This window comes from Scardinius erythrophthalmus (genome assembly GCF_964197995.2).
Source record: "Scardinius erythrophthalmus genome assembly, chromosome: 3".
NCBI classification, from domain to species: Eukaryota; Metazoa; Chordata; class Actinopteri; order Cypriniformes; family Leuciscidae; genus Scardinius; species Scardinius erythrophthalmus.
Window position 1 is genome coordinate 38,272,606 of NC_138223.1, and position 18,010 is coordinate 38,290,615.

Here is an 18,010-nt window from a genome sequence, read left to right on the forward strand (position 1 = left end):
GCATCTGCCATCCCATGTGTGTTCCTCACCCAGAGCCGTCCAGTGTCTGATGCATTTCTCCTTCAGGCTGTGGCATGTAAGCGATCATCCCAGCCAGCATGAGGTCTCGCAGCGACGTCTGGACACTGTCCAAATGTGCAGTGGCCTGTAATGCAGTGGAATGTGATTGGATACAATTGCCTCGATTGTCTGAATGACAGCTAGAAACTGCCTCATTTTGAGCTCATTCTGTCCAGTAAATCAGATTTGCCATGAACACTGTTAACTGGCCCGTTTGGTTTCATTTATAACACATTAACGCTAAGATAAAATAATGTGGGTGTTAGAAACTGACTTGTTTACAGGAGAACATTTCTAATTGCATTCATTGACTGAAAAATATATTTTTTTTTATGTTTTTGAAAGAAGTCTCTTATGCTCAGTCACCAAGGCTGCATTTATTTGAACAAAAATACAGCAAAAAAATTAATATTGTGAAATATCATTACAATTTCAAAGAACTGTTTTCTATTTTAATATATTTTGAAAATGTAATTTATTCATGCGATTCAAAGCTGAATTTTCAGCATCATTACTCCAGTCTTCAGTGTCACATGATCCTTCAGAAATCATTCTGATTTGATGCTCAAGAAACATTTATCATTATCAATGTTGAAAACAGTTTGTTTTATACAATAATAATCGCCATATTTTTGTGGAAACTGGGATACATTTTTTTTTTGATACAGTGTTACAGTCTTTACTGTCACTTTTAATCAATTCTTGGCATCCAGTTGCTGAAAAAAAAATAAAACTTACTGACCCAAACATTTGAAAAAACGAACGGTTAAGAGCTTGATTTGTGAAAACAGTGGGAAGTATGTGTGTAGGATTGACTGAAAGAATAAAGCTCAATTTGAACTGACTCAAGATCAGTTTCAAAGCATTTGTTTGGTGTAGAATAATTTTGAAGTGTAGTAGTGAGACAGATGTTGGTACACAGGATAGAAGTGTGGCTCAAAAAAACCCAGTTTGCTTTTAGACTGTGGCGCCGTTTACGGCAGCTGAGATTGTTGAAATCATAAACACAGTCATTACAAACCTCCAAGGTTTTTTTTTTAATAGCCTGGTCCTTTATGATAATCTACAGTGTACTTTTTCCAGATACCAAGCTATAAATCCACCGCCATTCATTGATGCTGGGAATACTATCATAGGGGTGGTAGGATTTTTTTTTTTTTTTTGACGGTTGTTTTAAAGGTACACCCACAAAGGGATAGTTTTCTCACATTTACAGCAATTTATTAACTAACGACTATGAGAAAATATGTGTAATGTGGCATTTTCAACATGACATGCAAAGGAAGGTAGATGTGAGACTGAGACCCTCCCCCAGTGGCCTGGAATAGTTCAGCTCAATCACAGAAAGCTCAATTCTCAATGGAAGCCCGTCCCGTGGCTCCGCCCCCTCCTGTCCGCCACACCAGCGACCAGCCGTTTAAATGTTAACTCTTCGTGTGCACGCTGCTAAAAAACATTCCTCAGTATTTTTTTGTTTGTTTTGTTTTCCACTCTCTCAGGGGGAAAAAAGCTACAACATCTCTCACTGGGCCAATATCCTTTCAAAAAGTACATCTTTGTACCTAAAGAGTTTTTTTCATGCCAGGAATTCAAAAAATAACATCTATTTTTTGAGGAAAAAAAACGTTATATTCAGCAGCGAGGTATAACGCACGTGTTTTTCCGTTTGTCTTTATGTGTTTGTTAGAGGTTGAACTCATATCAAATACTGCCATATTACTTCTGAATACGATGTCTACTTCATAAATTGTATGAACATTATGGAAATACATGGTTCAGATCCCTCAAACCAGATGGAAGAGTCTTTATATAAGGTGAGTTTATACCATGTCGCAATTACCTAACGATTCTGAACTGTAAAAAAGCTTCACGTGCTTGTAGAACTTGTAATTACAACGTGTAAACTGGTCATTTTTAAACTGGTAAAGAGATACGACTTGTACCACCTGACCACTGCAGATTTAAGGTGTGTTGTGTTTGAAGCGCCGCTGTGCAGACCGATCGGTGTAACGTTATGACATCAAATGTATGAGCTTTATTTACGGTAATTATGATATGGCGTGAACGCAGCAAAAGTAAGCCTGGAATATATCATCTCGTGGAAAGTTTGTTACTGCGCCCAAACTAAATCTTACTAAAAGCTCTCTTTTTTTTAAAGGTATCTAGAATTTGGAACACAAAATGTTCCGATTTTTGGCCATGAATTTCTCTCAGTTTTCGAGTCAAACAGGTTTTGTAAAATATATATATATATATATATATATATATATATATATATATATATATATATATATATATATATATATATATATATATATATATATATATATATATATAAGAGTTGCTGCCTCAGTAGCCCCCTTTTATAATGTGAGTATGATTTAATGTATTTGTTTTTGTTGAACCTTTAATATAATGGCTCGGTGGTAAAAACTATGGTTAAACCGCGAGGAAGGCTGTTGGCGTCTTTGTGTCCATCTGCTTACAATTGCTTCTGATTGACACATCTGTCTACTTCCCAGCTATTACCCCCTCCTCTTCCATGCTTATTTTCTTTCCCTCATTTCTCTTCACTCTTTCACGTCCTTTACTACAGTGATTCCCAACCTGGGATAAGTGTACCCAGGGGATATTTAAGTAGATTCCAGCGGGAAAGATTTTCATTTTGCTTTGTTAAAGGGATGGTTCTCTCAGAAATGAAAATTCTGTCAACATTTACGCAACATCATGTAATTTCCAAACCTGTGTAACCATTTCTTCTGCAGAACACAAAAGAAGACAACCAACACTGGAGCCCATTAAAAAACACTGAGACATTTCTTAAAATATCCACAGAGGAAGGAAAGTACAGGCTTGGAACGACTTGAGGGTGAGTAAATGATGACAGAGTTTTCAAGTTTGTGAATGAGATTTACACAAATATTATGTGGTTGACACTTCCAGCGTAATATATGGGCCACTTTAATGCATTTCATTTTTTTTATTTAATCGTATGGATGAGGATCGTCAGTCATGGCTAATTTATGCAGCGAGAACGGGTGTCTTCAAAAGGGTGGTTATAGAGAAAAAGCAAGCAATATTTGGCAGGTCATGTGATCTCATCTCAATATGGCGGGCCTCATAATGAGGCGACCCAATCCATGTAAAATAAACGGCTCTCATCAGGCTACCGACGTGACTGAAGTCTGGACTGCACTTCATTTTAATTAATTACATATTCAAAAGTACTATTTTCTTATTTGTAATTATTGAAGTTAAGCCTTATTAATGATAATGCTAAGCGATATTCCATAGCCTTACTGAGCGGGGCATTCAGAAGGCAAAAAAGGGTTGTCAAACACTGCTTTAGTGTATCTCACTTTTTGGCTATCTGAAAACAAGCAACTTTCGAACTGTTTGTTTTGAGTCGGAGCAAGATGAGGGCTTCACATTGAGACATGATTTTAACGGCCCACAACTTGAGAACTCTTACCCCTCAGTTTGGGGTCTGGGATTCATTGTTCCTTAATCCTCCTCCTCCCCCCACCTTCACATCACCCTTTTTTTCTTTTCTCTCTCTCTCTCTCTCTCTCTCTCTCTCTCTCTCTCTCTCTCTCTCTCTCTCTCTCTCTCTCTCTCTCTCTCTCTCTCTCTCTCTCTCTCTCTCTCTCTCTCTCTCTCTCTCTCTCTCTCTCTCTCTCTCTCTCCCTCTCTCTCTCCCTCCCTACTTCTGCGGCCCCTGACCCTCCATTTCTCTCTTTCTCTCCCTACTGCTATAGAAGCCAGATGAGAGCACGAATACCGTCCCACCCTACCCCCCTTCCCTTCTCACTTTTCTCGTCCCCCTCTCCCCCTCTTGTGTTTTTTTTCACTCCCTGGGAGTAACAGAGATGGAGAGAAGGAGCGAAAGGAAAAAAGAGAAAGCTCCTGTATCCCATGAGCCCCCCAACAAGCCATTGACGTGTATGTTCACAAGTTAGACTTGCAAAAACTCACCAGTGTTGGAGACTATCTAACTAAAAGTAACAAAGAAACTAATTTAAAGGTGATGTGTGTAATTTTTCATTGCTTAGTTTCTCCTATTCTGGATTAAAATTTAGAGCCAATTATAAATAATGCATAAGTAATGGTGTGAGTTTGGGTTTATTGACCAATGGCAGATGGGGGAGTGTTTGAGGAAACCTGTGTGAAAACAGTCATTATTTTTCCGTTTGGGGATTCCATTAGCATTTGAATTTTATATGGTTATTTTGTCATCCAACATTAGAGTCTGATAGTCTTAAGGAAACAAACAAACCAACAAAAAATGTTCTCAGTCGTGTGGAACTCTCTAAGCAGAATTTCATCATTTTGTGCAAGCATCTTTGAATCCAAGCGAACTGAGGCAATGATCATTCGCAATGTACTAGAATCTCTCTCTCTCTTTAGTAGCAGTGTTGGAGGTCTGATTCATTTAATGAGTCAGTTGGTTCGAACGAGTCATTTTAATTAAACAGATTAGGAAACTGATTCATTTGAATTGGTTCTCAGTCATGCATGTGGTCGTTCTGTGCAGGGTTTCATTATGTTGCACACACAGCCTTGAAACTGAGCAAACTGAGGCAATGATCATTCGTGCTTTACTAGAAGGTCTCACTCTATCTTCAGTATTGTTATAGGAAGTCTGATTCATGATGGGCTGGTTTAATGAGCTGGGTTAAAATGCTAATTTGAATCAGTACTCAGTTGAGCTTTTTCGTTTTTTTTTCAATAGTGAAACACATTGTTAAACTTAAAAAGTTCTTTATTGGCTTTGATGGTTCCATGAAATGGTTCTTCTATGGCATTATGGCAAAAAAAAAAAAAAAAGATTTTAGAACATTTATTTTTAAGAGTGTTTTATTTATACATTAAGTTTATTTGTTTAGTGTTTAATATAAATTAATTTGTAATAATTTTAGTGCTCTCAGTTGATTAAAATGTTTAATATTTTTTTTGCTCCACACCTTTAGTTTTTAGAAATCACACAGATTATAGGATTAAATTTAATATATGCATTGATGACATTATATAAAAATGAACATGAACGTTAAACATTTAATTAATCGCATATGTTAACGGTCTAACTTTCACAGTCCTTGTGTTAATATATTACAGTTGATGCTATCAACTAATTGATATCCGTATGGACTGCTCTTTTTAATAATATATTCTGATAATTTTATTTTTAAATATATAACCCCCCCCCCCATATCGCAGCTTGTGTAGTTTCTTTCCCCAAAAACATAACTTGTACTTAAAGCTTGCCAAGACGGTTTCAAAGAAGTTTCCCAAATGCTGAAGCTCACACTTCGAGATAGTTCGATAGAGCGATATGGGGCGTGAATGATGTTGTTGGGCTCAACAGCGTCCAGTAAGAGAGGGCTTGAGTCTCAGCGAGAGAAGCGAGTTGTTAACACACGAGTGTGTGAGAGTGTATGTGTGCAGTGAAGGGGGATGGCTGCCTTGTTTGTAGCTTGTCAGCAATTGCCTGAGACAAGCTTCCCCTGCATGTGTGAAAGCTGCTTGGCTTGAATGCACGGACCGTACCAAGTGGCGTCAAAAGCGAAGGGGGGGACGGAGGCGAGAAAAAACGATCAGACTGGAGACAATAGGCCCCTGAAGTGTTCCCCCCAAGTTGCTTTGATGTTGTCCTAGTGTCTAGATGCTGAAGGGGACCGGGGACTGCAGGGAAGAGCAGCCCTTTGTGTGGATGTGTGTGCACTTTTTGGGCCAGCACGGACAAAAGGGAGGGGTACAAAAGCCTGGAGAGAAATAAGAGAAGAAACAAATGATGAAAACCCAAATGATCCTGAACGTGTTTTTGTATGGCTGCTGTGTGTGAGAGGGCACACAGAAAGGGAGAAGAGCGAGAGAAATAGGAGGAGACGCTCATACACGGGGGCTGATAGAGTGACAGAGAAAGAGAGGGGGTGAGTATTGTATCTTCTTCAGCACCAGATCACTCTTTTTTTTTTTAAATTCGCCTTTCTTACTTTATCTCTCTCTTTTGTTTTCGAGGGGGGTGGGTGTGCGAAAAACGAGTAGACCCAGAGTTGGTGCCGAAGTTGCGTGCTGCTATTATTGTGGTTATTCCTGGTTGGAGCATCTACGTGAGCGTGGGTAAAAACAATTACGCTCCGTTATTCTTAGTCCTTGAAAAGATATATGGATATGTGGAAAGAGCAGGGGGTGAAGGGGGGAGTGGATGGTTTGGAATGTGTCATTGGATAGTCTGGATGAGTTGCCCTCCATGCCAGTATAAACCTCCTCTGCTCTCCTCTCATTATTGTCTGGTTATTCAAGCAGTCCATGTGTGTGATGGCTGCAAAGCAACAAGAGCTTTTCTCTTTCTGTATGTGTCAGGATTGTCACTCTCGGCAGCGAGTGAATTGTGCAATGATTGGAGCCGTGTGTGTGTGTGTGTTTGGGGGCGGTTCTATTCTGCCTGGGGGGTTTCTCAGTCTGTGCCCTCCATGGTGGTAGCAGACTGCTTTTACACTACCAGCTGTTCCGAAAACCTGCAGTGATTTTCTCTTTCTTTCTGCCCGTCTCTCACGCTAAAGGTTATCCAATTGTCACCGGTGTGACATGCACAAGCAATTTCTGTTGCTTTTATATGTTGTATTAACCAATTGTTGGAAAAGTCAAAACAATTGTTTATTTATTTATTTATTATTAATATTTTATTGTTAAGAGTTATGGGCACTACAGTGTCTTTTATTCCATAGGTTGCAGGATATATGTTGCCTTTACTTGCTTGTCAGAAGATTTATTCTTGTTCAAGAGTTCAAGAGAAACATGGCTGATAACGGACATACTCATGTTCATTTCGCTGTGTAAAAATGTACAACATGACGCAAATGGTTACAGATATACATAAATGTATATGACCAAAATAGCAAGGTATTTTACTCTCTGTAACTCAGGTTTCCTAGTTGTAATTCAAATTTGAGATGACCCTCTAGTTTCCTATTTACAATCATTTAGGCATCACGTGAAACACTATTTTGCATAAAGTTCCAAAGATTGTGGAAATTATTGAGTAATAAAGGCAGTAGGTCAGTAATTGATCACTAATTATAAAGTAGATAGTTTGGTAACACTTTACAATAAGGTCTCATCTCTTAATGTTAGTTAATGTATTATAACATTAACGAACAAAACCGTATTTATTCATGTTTTTTTTAACAAAAAAAAAAATGAACTAGGTAAATAAAAACTCCATTAAATAATCCATTAAACCACTTTTAATTGAATAAATGTATTCGTAAATATTGAATTCAGCATTAACTATGCTTAATAAATGCTTTAGAAATATTTGTCATTGTTATATCTTGTTAACAAATCAAACCTTATTGTAAAGTGTAACACATTTTTTGACTCTAAATTCTGATTGGCTGAGCCACATTCAAACCCACTGTAAAATTGTGATAAACATACAGTTGTGACTACACTTTGAATATTAATGTGCATTCTATATAAAGTTGAGGTGTTTTTGGCAACAGTAAACATAGATTTAAAACTATTTATTCAAAATGCATGTTGCTACTTTATAAAAGCATTACAAAACCTTTAAACTACAACTTAAATCTTTAAACTAAATCCCTTACTATGGCTTCAGTGGACCATGTAATGTATGTATAAACGATATAAATGATGTAATAATAGTTTGTATTAAAATATTTACAGCAACACAGTTTAATAGATTTTTATGATGTTTGAGATGGAGCAGAGGAACATGAACATAGTGTTTTATTTGATGTGAATATAATGGTTATATGTCCCCTGGGTTTAAGAGCAATTACACGCAAACTGAAAGTCAAGTGGAATAAAAATAACAGTGGTTTGCGAAAGCTCATTAATCATGTTTTAAAAGCATCGCACATGCCAATAGAGAATGTAAATGTATCCTGCAGTTTTGACATGGCAGCTTCATTGTTTATTTATTTATTTATTTATTTTTTTGTCTTGTGGTTGATGTCAGTCTGCTTGACAGCGAGAGGTCGTGACAGAGGGCATGAGAAAGGTAAAGAGCACAGGGTCAAATGTCTTCTTCATACCTCGCTTTATGATGATTTGAAATGGAGGTGACCGATATTTTGCCAAGTACGACGTCTTTCGAACAATATTCCTGTCAGTCAAACCATAATCTTAATCCTTATATGCCTAAAACCAGAGGCCACCAAATTCAAAAAGTTTGACGTGGAATATTTCACCTTAAGACAATAAAGCAGATAAAAATGAGGTTGTGAGGGGCAGAAGTCTGTTCAGTGTGACACACACTGGTTTACACCATCCACTAAGTTTAACAAGCACCTGTACTCTCTAAAACCAGCTTGACTAGGCTGGGAGACCATCTTAGACCTGTAAACCAACTTAGTTACTGTATTTCTATCCTTCACAACCTAGTTTTAGTTAGCAGCAAATTAAATCTGGCTGAAGTTTACGCTATAAAAACCAAGGCCACCAAATACCATTTTCCGTTCAAACTTTGATATGGAATATTCCTTCTTCCGGCCATAAAGAGGAGGAAAACAAAGGCTGTGATGGATAGAGGTCTGTTCAGAATGACATACGCTGGTTTAATCTGGTCTAGCTAGTCTCCCGGCCTGGCCAGGCTGGTGTTCATCTGGTTTAGCTGGTCAGCCATCTTGTTTCCCAGTTAAACTAAGTTTAACAAGCACCTGAACACTCTAAAACCTGCTTGATTAGGCTGGGAGACCAGCTTAGACCAGTAAACCAGCTTAGTTACAGTATTTCTATCCTTGGCTGAAGTTTATGCTTTAAAACCAAGGCCGCCAAATACCATTTTCCATTCAAACTATGATATGGAATATTCCTTCTTGTGTCCATAAAGCGGATGAAAACAAAGGCTGTGACGGATAGAAGTCTGTTCAGGATGACATACGCTGGTTTAATCTGGTCTAGATGGTCTCCTGGCCTGGCCAAGCTGGTGTTCATCTGGTTTAGCTGGTCAGCCATTAGGTGTCCCAGCCAAACCAAGTTTAACGAGCACCTCCTGAAAACACTTAAACCAGCCTAACTAGGCTGGGAAAGCTTAGACCAGAAAAACAACTTTCAGTTTCAGCTGTAGTTCTATACTTTAATGTTCGCGTCAAATGAAATCTGTCTATGCTATAATCCGACATGGCGAGATCCATCCACATGCCTTTCCAATAAATACCAAGAGTGTGCCAATGAGGGAGGTAGATTGCAGGGTTTGGACTGAGAAATGGAAGGAATAAGAGGCCTTGGAGATCTGCTACCGAAGGAGGAGAAGAAGAAATGGAGGGAGGGGTTGGGATTTGATCAGTAGGATGGAGAGATGTGCCTCCAGAGAGAGCACCAAAGGAAATAAATGGATTTATTCTTCACAGTTGTCAAATATCCAATGCATAAATTACGAGTGTGTTAAGGGGACGGCTAATAACTCACAGCAAACATAAAACACATTTAGTTAGATGACAGTTTAGTTAATTCTGGGATGCGCGTGTGCACGGTCATAATTGTTTCATTATTTCATTGGAGACAAGGCGCATCTCGGTCAGCAGGGATTTTTGAGCCGTAAAAAAAGAGAAAGATTCCCAATCTCTCTTTTGAAAAGCATCCCTCTTTTGAGTGCCCTTGCCTTCCGATGTATCCTCTGCTCTAATATCTTTCTGAATAGGTGGAAATGTGCGCGCTAGCCTTGTGTGCCTAGCCGCCGAGATGATTGCAAATTCATTTAGAGGTGCCTATCACACAAAGATGTGGGGATGGAGGGAGAGATGGAGGGGGTGGGGTGCAGAGAGATGATGCCTTGGGTTTTTTAAAGCACATTTGTATTCATGTCATGGAGGAGGAGAGCGCAGAGAACGAGAGAGGAGGCGGCTACCTTAGCGTGACAGACGTTAGGAGGAGGCTAGCCAGATTAATATGACAGGCGCTAGCAGAATGCCGAACGCCTGGCTCAGGTCGAGTGCTGATGTCACAACCCACCGTTCGCTGATGTAAAGTGGAGCAAATCCGCTCGGAACACTGTGTCAGAACTCTGACGTAAATAATTCAATCGCAGCGGGGCGCTGTCACCAGCTGGCTGCGGCATTTGCACTTTGTTTATTTTTTGGACTGAACTTGGCGATAATCGTCAGTTATATAATGAAGTATTTTGCTTGTATAATAAATCTAAAGTAAAATGCTCGAAAACCACTATTGAGTAGCATCAATGGGCCACTTTACCACAACTAGCAGTCGCAGAAATGGATCGTGGGAGCATGTATGTTTTATCATGGACGTTGTGGGTGTTCAGAGCGTTCGGGTATTTGTGTGTAAGCTCGGTATGAAAGATGGCAATGGAGATGTCATTTATTGTGGTTTGGAGGCTCTGGTCACAGCATCTTCATACTTCTAACGAGTGTCTCTCTCTCTCTCTCTCACAGCCTCCTGTAAATCACAGCTTTCGCTACGCTCCACTAGTGACACAGGACATGCTCGCACACTCCAACGACCGATTACATCAGGCGCCTCACACACACACACATACACAGTGAAACCAAACTACTGATTTAAGGAAGAGAAAGCATCACATCTCACTCTTTTCCTCCCCGTCTCTCGTACCTCTATGTTTCTTGAAGTCGTTCTCTCTCATTTTCTCCTATCTCATTCTTGGTTTCTGTGGCTGTCTGCCTCTATTTTCCTTTCCTGTCTGTCTCACTCTCTTTCTCCCTACTTTTTTGGTTTCATTCCCCCTCCTTGTCTGTCTCACTTTCCTTCCCTCCCTGTCTGTCTCGATTTCTTTCTCTCTCTTTCTCTTTTCCTACCATCTCCCTCTCATTTCCCCTCCATGTCTGTCTCACTTTCTTTCACCCTCACTATTTTCCTCTCTGTCTGTCTCTCATTTTCTCCCTGTCTGTCGCATTCTTGTTTTCCTTCTCTTTTTCCTCAGTCGGTCTAAATTTTTCTATACCGTCTCACTCTCACTTTCCCTACCAGTCTGTCTCGCTTTCTTTCACCCTCTCTATTTTCCTTTTCTGTTTGTCTTGTTTTCTCTGTCTCATTTTTGCTTCCCTTCCCTCTTTCCTCTCTGTCTATCTTCATGTCTTTTCTTTCCCATCCCACTGTCTTTTCCCTGTCATCCCTCTCTCTTCCTCCCGTTCTTTTCCCCTCTCTGCTCGTCTTGCTCTCGTTTTCTCAACCAGTCTCTCTCTATCTCCCACTCCTTCTCCCTTATTCTTTCCTTCCCTGTCAGTCTCCCTTTTTATCTCCTTGTCTTTCTCCCTCTCTGCCCGTCTCACTCTCGTTCTCTCCCTCTCTCTTTTCCATCCCTGTCTCTCTGGCTCTGCCGCCCACACTGGGCTCATCATTGATGCGTTTAGCAGCACCGCTGAGCAAGAGACGCAGGCCATCGATTGGCTGCGTAATCGACATGGATTTTTGCCCAAAGTGGTGAAAAATATGCCATGGCTATAGCCAAGCAATTTCTCCAGGCTTCTCCAGCCAGGAAGGAAAAAGACCCCAGCAGCTCTATAATTGATATGGAGATCAATTTTCCTGCTTTGGACTGTACAGTCTTGCACTGACCGGCCCAGTCAACCGTGCAGCTTGTGGCTTCTGTCATGATAGAGGGCAGATGAAATGGTGGGAAGAGGATGAGGAGAGACGGAGGAGAGGGGGGCAACATATCCTTGTGACAATGTGGCCCATCACTATATATGCCGCTGTGTTCGTGCTCTGGAGGTTTGGATGATGAGGGACCAGTTTTTACTAGCATATAGTAAAATGCCAACCAACCGACATGTGATCGGCTAATGCTGGCAACACTCTTCGTCTGTCCCTGGTGTTCATACCTCTTTTTTTCCTTCTCTTCCTCCTTAATAACTTCACCATCTGTCTCTGAGACTGCAGAATCATTCAGGTCAGAAACAAACCTTGTCCTGACTGTCTGCGTCTTGCCCATTAAGACCAGAGGCCCTCCGCTACAAGCCAGACATGCTGCATTGGATGCCATCTTGGCTCAAGTCATGGCCACTCCACCTGGAGCCATTTTGGCTCCGGTTCCTGTAGTAAGACCAGAACATCTAAACATAAGCGGTCAAATCCAAAGGTCCAGGGTATTGCTACTCTGTGCTTTGCATCGATTGGCAGAGGGCTCCCTCATGGGCCAGTGACATCAGGCGATTGGAGGTGGAAAGCCGTCTTGGCTCCCGTCTCGGTGGTTAAACCTGTGACCATATTGGAACCTGTTTTGGAAACAACCAATGCTCATTCGGATTTCGCTGTTGAACAGCACAAAACGCACAGTGATCGTTTACCATTTAGATCCCCAATGTGTGTTTATTTGTATGTGTGTGGGTAAGAGCAGACTCATTTAAAAAATGAAAGACAGACAGAGGTTTCCTAGAAGGAAGAGAAATAAACTAGTTTAGGCATGGTGAGGGAGAGTAAATGCGAGAAAAAGAGAGATCACTTAACTTCTAAGCAGATCGCCTGCCTGGACCGCCGGGTGAAAGCGTTGTTGCCATGGTGTCGCTGGTTACACATATCCACAGACAGTGTGTAATCATCAGCGATATGCCAACACCTCCACCTTCCCTACCCCCTGCATCTCTTCCTCCTCCTCTCTCTATTCTTCTCTGAATGTATCGTATATTCCTCTCTACCTTCTTTCCTAGATAGACAACATGAAATTAAAACTCTATTTGCCTTCTTAAAGTCCCCCTGTGATGAAAATCAAGCTATGTTTATATGTCTATGTGGAGTTTTAAATATGCTTTAAGACAAACCATGTGCAAATTCAAATGTCTCAAAAACACAGTTTGAAATCGCTGGTGTTTCTGACGTCACAAACTACCTTGTAACCAATCATGTCAACGTGTGATCGTCAACGAGTGGATCTCTGAGCTGGTGTGAGTGAGTGGGGGTGGGGCTAATTTACATATTCATAAAACCGCGTATACTAAATGAGGCAAGGGTGTAGAGTTACATTAAAAAATGACAATAAAAATGACAATTATCGGCAATCATTTTATGATTCCCTTTAAATCCCCCCCCCCCCCCCTATTTTTTCTTCTGTATATTTCTTATTGGTTCCTCCTCTTCCTCCCCCTTCTTTAGCAGGATCCTCAACATCAGAGAGGGGCTCATCTTCTCAACAGATACTTGATTACAATCAACAGATTGCTTTAGAAGTATCAAACACTCATCGGTACATAATACATTAGAGTAAACAGAGGGACAGAGACTTGAATGATAAAAGGCTCTTCTCAAACAGAGGGTTTGGGTTATTGTAATAGAACAATATCCTTCTATAATCGTCATAGATTCAAGCTCAGCTTATGGTTTTGAGTTTGGGGCTTGTGTTGACATACTCGAGTACTTATGTCAAGGGCTGATGCCATAAATGAACATTTGTACCTTTAGCTCAATGACTTTCAAATTTTAGTTTTGCTGCTAATTGTTTACATTGCTAACATTAGCATTTAGCAGTTTGTAATCTCAGCCTCAGATGTTTCTTGACCGTCTGCTAGGGCTGTAGTCAAGACCACCTTTGTCGAGTCCAAGAGCAGGACTGTCGAGTCCAAGTCAAGACGAAGTCCAAAGAGGTTCGAGTCCAAGACAAGACCGAGTCCAAAAAGGTTCGAGTCCGAGTCAAGACCGAGTCCAGGACAGGAAAAAAAAAAGTCGTATGCATGACATTATCAAGACAATAATTTTGGGCTATTATTTGTTGATCTAAAAGCAAAAACATTGTTAAAGAGCCGACTCTATTTTTAAAAATATAGCCTATAGAAATTAAATCATTATGTAATAATGAAATAATGAATGATTTTAATTTTATTTACAATAATTGACTAATTCAAAGAACAACAACAAAATAATTATATAGGCTAGGCCTAAAGGCGCACACACACTGATCAATGTCTGATCAGCCTCACATTCTGTTCCTGTCAATCATACACAATGTCAACCAATTAAACTGCATGAGGGAGGGCCGAGCCAACACACACACACACACTCTATGCGGATAAACCACGGATCGGGTGGATGACGTGACGAAAAATAATATTTTAATTAAATTCGGGCGGGTGGCGGTTGAACCAATCAAATGAAAAAAGTTTGCCACTAAGTGAACCTGCAAGCTGAGCCCAGCTGTCAGTACTATTGGAGGAGCCCGCCCATTAATTAACGCTAGATGTGCAAGGCAGTTATCGGGTTGTTATGGACAATTAAAAATGTGAATATTCACGTTGCACTAGCGGTGGACTTTCAGCGAGTTAAAACATTTATTTTTTTAAAGAGCCGTATGTGTACTTACTGGGAACATAATAAAGACACCTGGACTCGGTCGAGACCAAAAGCCATATTTGGCAAGACCAGTGGCCGAGGCCGAGACAAGTCCGAGTTCGAATACCAGCGAGTCCGAGACAAGTCCGAGACCATAGAAAAACAGTCTCGAGTCCGGACAGCCCTACCGTCTGCTTTTATATTACAAGGAAAAGAGGCAAGAGATGTAATCCCCAAGATCTAATCTGATTGGCTGGCTGGCTGTATGAGACTTTCAGAGGTAAAAAACAAACAAAAATAACACAGGTTTGTCATTTTTACAAGGAACCAGGTTGCTAGGTTTGTTAGCATCTTAGCATCAAGTGAACTAGATCATGCTGAGTCAAGTGTGGGGAATAATCAGGACTTTTTATTTTTTGATGCACAGAAATTCTCTTTCTGGCTCAGTGGGCGGTTCTTGGCCAGAACACGCTGAAAACTGAAGCAGACTTTTGCCAGTAGCCAGAAGCCTGGCTGCGTACAACTATCAGGTCTGTGACTGGAAAGGTTTTCTGGGTTTTTGTGGATTTTAGTGTCTCAACATTGTCTGAAACTATACCCAAAAAGCACTGTCTATAAAGAGTTTAAAATTATTCTCTGTAGACCAAAATGATCCAGTATTGCACTGTATTGGTGAGTCATTGTACATTTCAAAGGATCTCAGCCAGTTCAACTTTAAAATGAAAACATTTGCAACTTCTTGTAGTTCACTTTAGTAGGATTCAGGGATTTATGGAGCTTCCCAGAACAGACGTTGTGAATGAAAAATTGTCAGTTGCGTTCACTGGCTAAAATCTTGAAGTGCAATTTCTGGTGTGTTCTTCAGTAAAGCAAAAACAATGATAGTCCCTGATAGTGTTTGGAGATGTCATTATGTTTCAGCAGAAACCTGTACATAGTTTAATAAAGTGAATGAAATTAACTCATAACTTGGCAACTAACTGTCATGCTGTACAGAAGAATGCACACTGAGTGGCTTGTGAACATTGGTTTCGTTTACGTCGTTTCGGTTCAACCTGTGTGTCGGTCTTCTATCTTAAAGCGGCATTTTTACTTGCCGTGCTCAGCCACCATGCTTCTCCGGCGGTGACAGAAATCCAATTTCAGCACGTCTCTAGGAAAGAATCCCTCCGGCTGACGAGAACGATCGGAGGAGCTGGAGCGGTGGTCTCCATTTCCCCCTCGTCATCATCTTCCTCCTCCTCCTCCTCCTTCCTTGTCCCTCTATTTCAGAGTTCACATTTTTCCAGGAAAGTATAGTTGCTATACTTTTGTTAGGTTGCTTATGAGAGAAATACATTCTGAAGGGTTGAATAGTTTGTTCCTTTACATATAATCCGATTTCAGTACTGTATTCAATGTGAATGAGAAAGTATTTAAGGTTTAGGTTCAGTCCAATTGTGAATTTCCATGATAATTCAGACAAAGCCAAATGGTAATTGAATCAGATTAGGAATATAATCAGTATTATTTTAGTATTAATTATATTTGATTATTGCTTTTAGTTTTATGTTTTCACTTTAATTTTCACAGGGGGCGGTGCTAATCCCAGCCACATAGATAAGAAACTTTTGACAAAATGTTCAATTACTTGTCACAGAGACAGTTGTTTAGGACAAAATCAGAGATATGAAATGTTTGGTGCTTTATCATGTCTTGTTAGGATACAGGGCTAAACTGACTGATCTGAATTCAGACCACTATTAATGTAAACGCCAATGAAGTAAGGACAGTCTTTTCAGCGATGTTGCCGCAGCACCATGTGTTTTGCAGAAGGTCCCGAATCAACACGCATATTCGCTCACACCCTCTGATTAGTCACAGCAGCAGGGAAACGACACTGCCAGCCGTACGATTATTTATTTATCTATTTCCATAATTTTGCTGCTCTGCTGGGGGAGTCTTCCACTTCCTCTGGTATTTCAGAAAGCATCACAGTTCCTCTCCTCTCTTCAGTGCACAAAGAAATGCAGCACATTCGATACGCTTTGGATCTTAGAAATTTGATTCTGAGAGAGCGAAAGAGAGAGATGGGGGAGGGGGTAGATAGGTGGAGTGAATGAAAGATAGAGAGAGTAAAAAAGATAAAAATGTAAATTTTCATCTTTAAGTCTGTCGATTTTTGTTATGTTTGTGTGTGTGCTTGTGGTGGGGGTTGAGGATGGGGTGAGACTTTGCAGAAGAGATGCTGTCTGTCTCTCTCTCTCTCTGTGTGTGTGTGTGTGTGTGTGTGTGTGTGTGTGTGTGTGTGTGTCTTTCTCTCCCTTTGCGGTGCTCTGATGACAGAGGTGACTCATCAGGGGGCACACTGCTCACATCTACAGACAGAGAGAAAGAAGAAAGAAGGGATGGGGAGGGGGGAGAGAGAGAAATATGGGGATGATATAGAGAGAAGGCGAGAGAGTGATGAATTCAGAGTAGTCTTGCTTGACTGCTAGCGTTTATTGGCCCATGGAAGCTTCGGGAAAGATGCTAATGACACTTCTCCCGTGAATGAGAGACACCATGTGTGGTGTGTGTGTGTGTGTGTGTGTGTTTGTGTGTGTGTGTGTGTTGGTTGCGATTGCAACCCAACCCCCTTGATTTTAAACACTTTGCTCCTGTAAATACACTTATGATCAGGGAGCCAGGCTCAGGAGTAAATAAAACGAATACAACAAATCGGAAAGCGTTTGTCTTTCTGCACTTCGTAAATACAATCATTCATTTACTTTTTTTGCATTTGATAGATGCTTTTATCCATACATTTTAGTGGTTCTTGCACTGCCTGGGAATCGAACCCATGACCTTGGTCTTTCTATAGCATCATGTTCTACTGTTTTAGCTGAAGAAACAACCATTTGTCAGACTATGGCTGTGTCCAAAAACTAGTGAGATGCATTTTAAGGAGTCATATGCTTCCAAAACAAACGCTGTTTTAAAGGTAGGCATATTATAATGAACTCATTTTCAGCCTTAGGGATGCCCACCTGGAGGGCAAAACAAGGTTTCCTCTGCTGCCCGGCAGTTATTTTTGCCAGGTTTGTACTAAGTATTAACGTACTTAGACACTGATATTAAAACACCAAATTCATTATACTAATGATGCATGCTATACACAGGCAAGCAGAACAACATTCAATTTAGCGTAGGTGTTCAGTGCATTCATATCTGCTTGCCTATATATAGTATGCATCATCAATAAGGTGTATATTGAATTTGATATTTTAATATCAGTTAATTTAATAAGATTATCTTTATATATTCATGGCTTGAAACAGATGGAAGAGTTTGATTGACAGTTCTATGGAAGTTTTGCCCTCCTCACCTATGTGCCAGTCACATGACTGAAAACTATGAATTGCAAAGAGCTTAGTAAAAAATTACATCCAAGAGGGTGGACAAAGTGAAAAAAAAAAAAGAAGATGCAATAATTCATCTTTTTATAATGTCATGTAAATGCTTTAGGTAAACTGAAATAGTTACTGTCCAATTTTTCGGTATACATTTTTTTTTTTTGACTATTTGTGTGAATGTTTATGCGTAAAGAGTTTTACAATATTAATTATGTGGTCATACTACCAAAATGTTGTGGGCAAAAAAAAAAAAGGTCTATCGTCCATTACCATCAATAATAATAAGCTCACACAGAAATCACTTTCAAACCAAG

General features: G+C 40.1%; 1 protein-coding gene across 2 annotated transcripts in view; it reads left to right on the plus strand.

Moving 5' to 3' along the window:
- The first annotated feature begins 2,812 nt into the window (after nt 1–2,812).
- bcl9 (BCL9 transcription coactivator) overlaps nt 2,813–18,010 on the plus strand; it is a 111,938-nt gene continuing 96,740 nt past the window's right edge. Inside the window, exon 1 of one of the 2 annotated variants that reach the window (XM_081361867.1) lies at nt 2,813–2,929. The gene's annotated coding sequence lies outside the window, so the exon portion shown is untranslated. Of the gene's footprint in view, nt 2,930–5,749; nt 5,991–18,010 lie in introns of those variants that run through there. The other variant, XM_081361866.1, reaches the window with a different exon arrangement.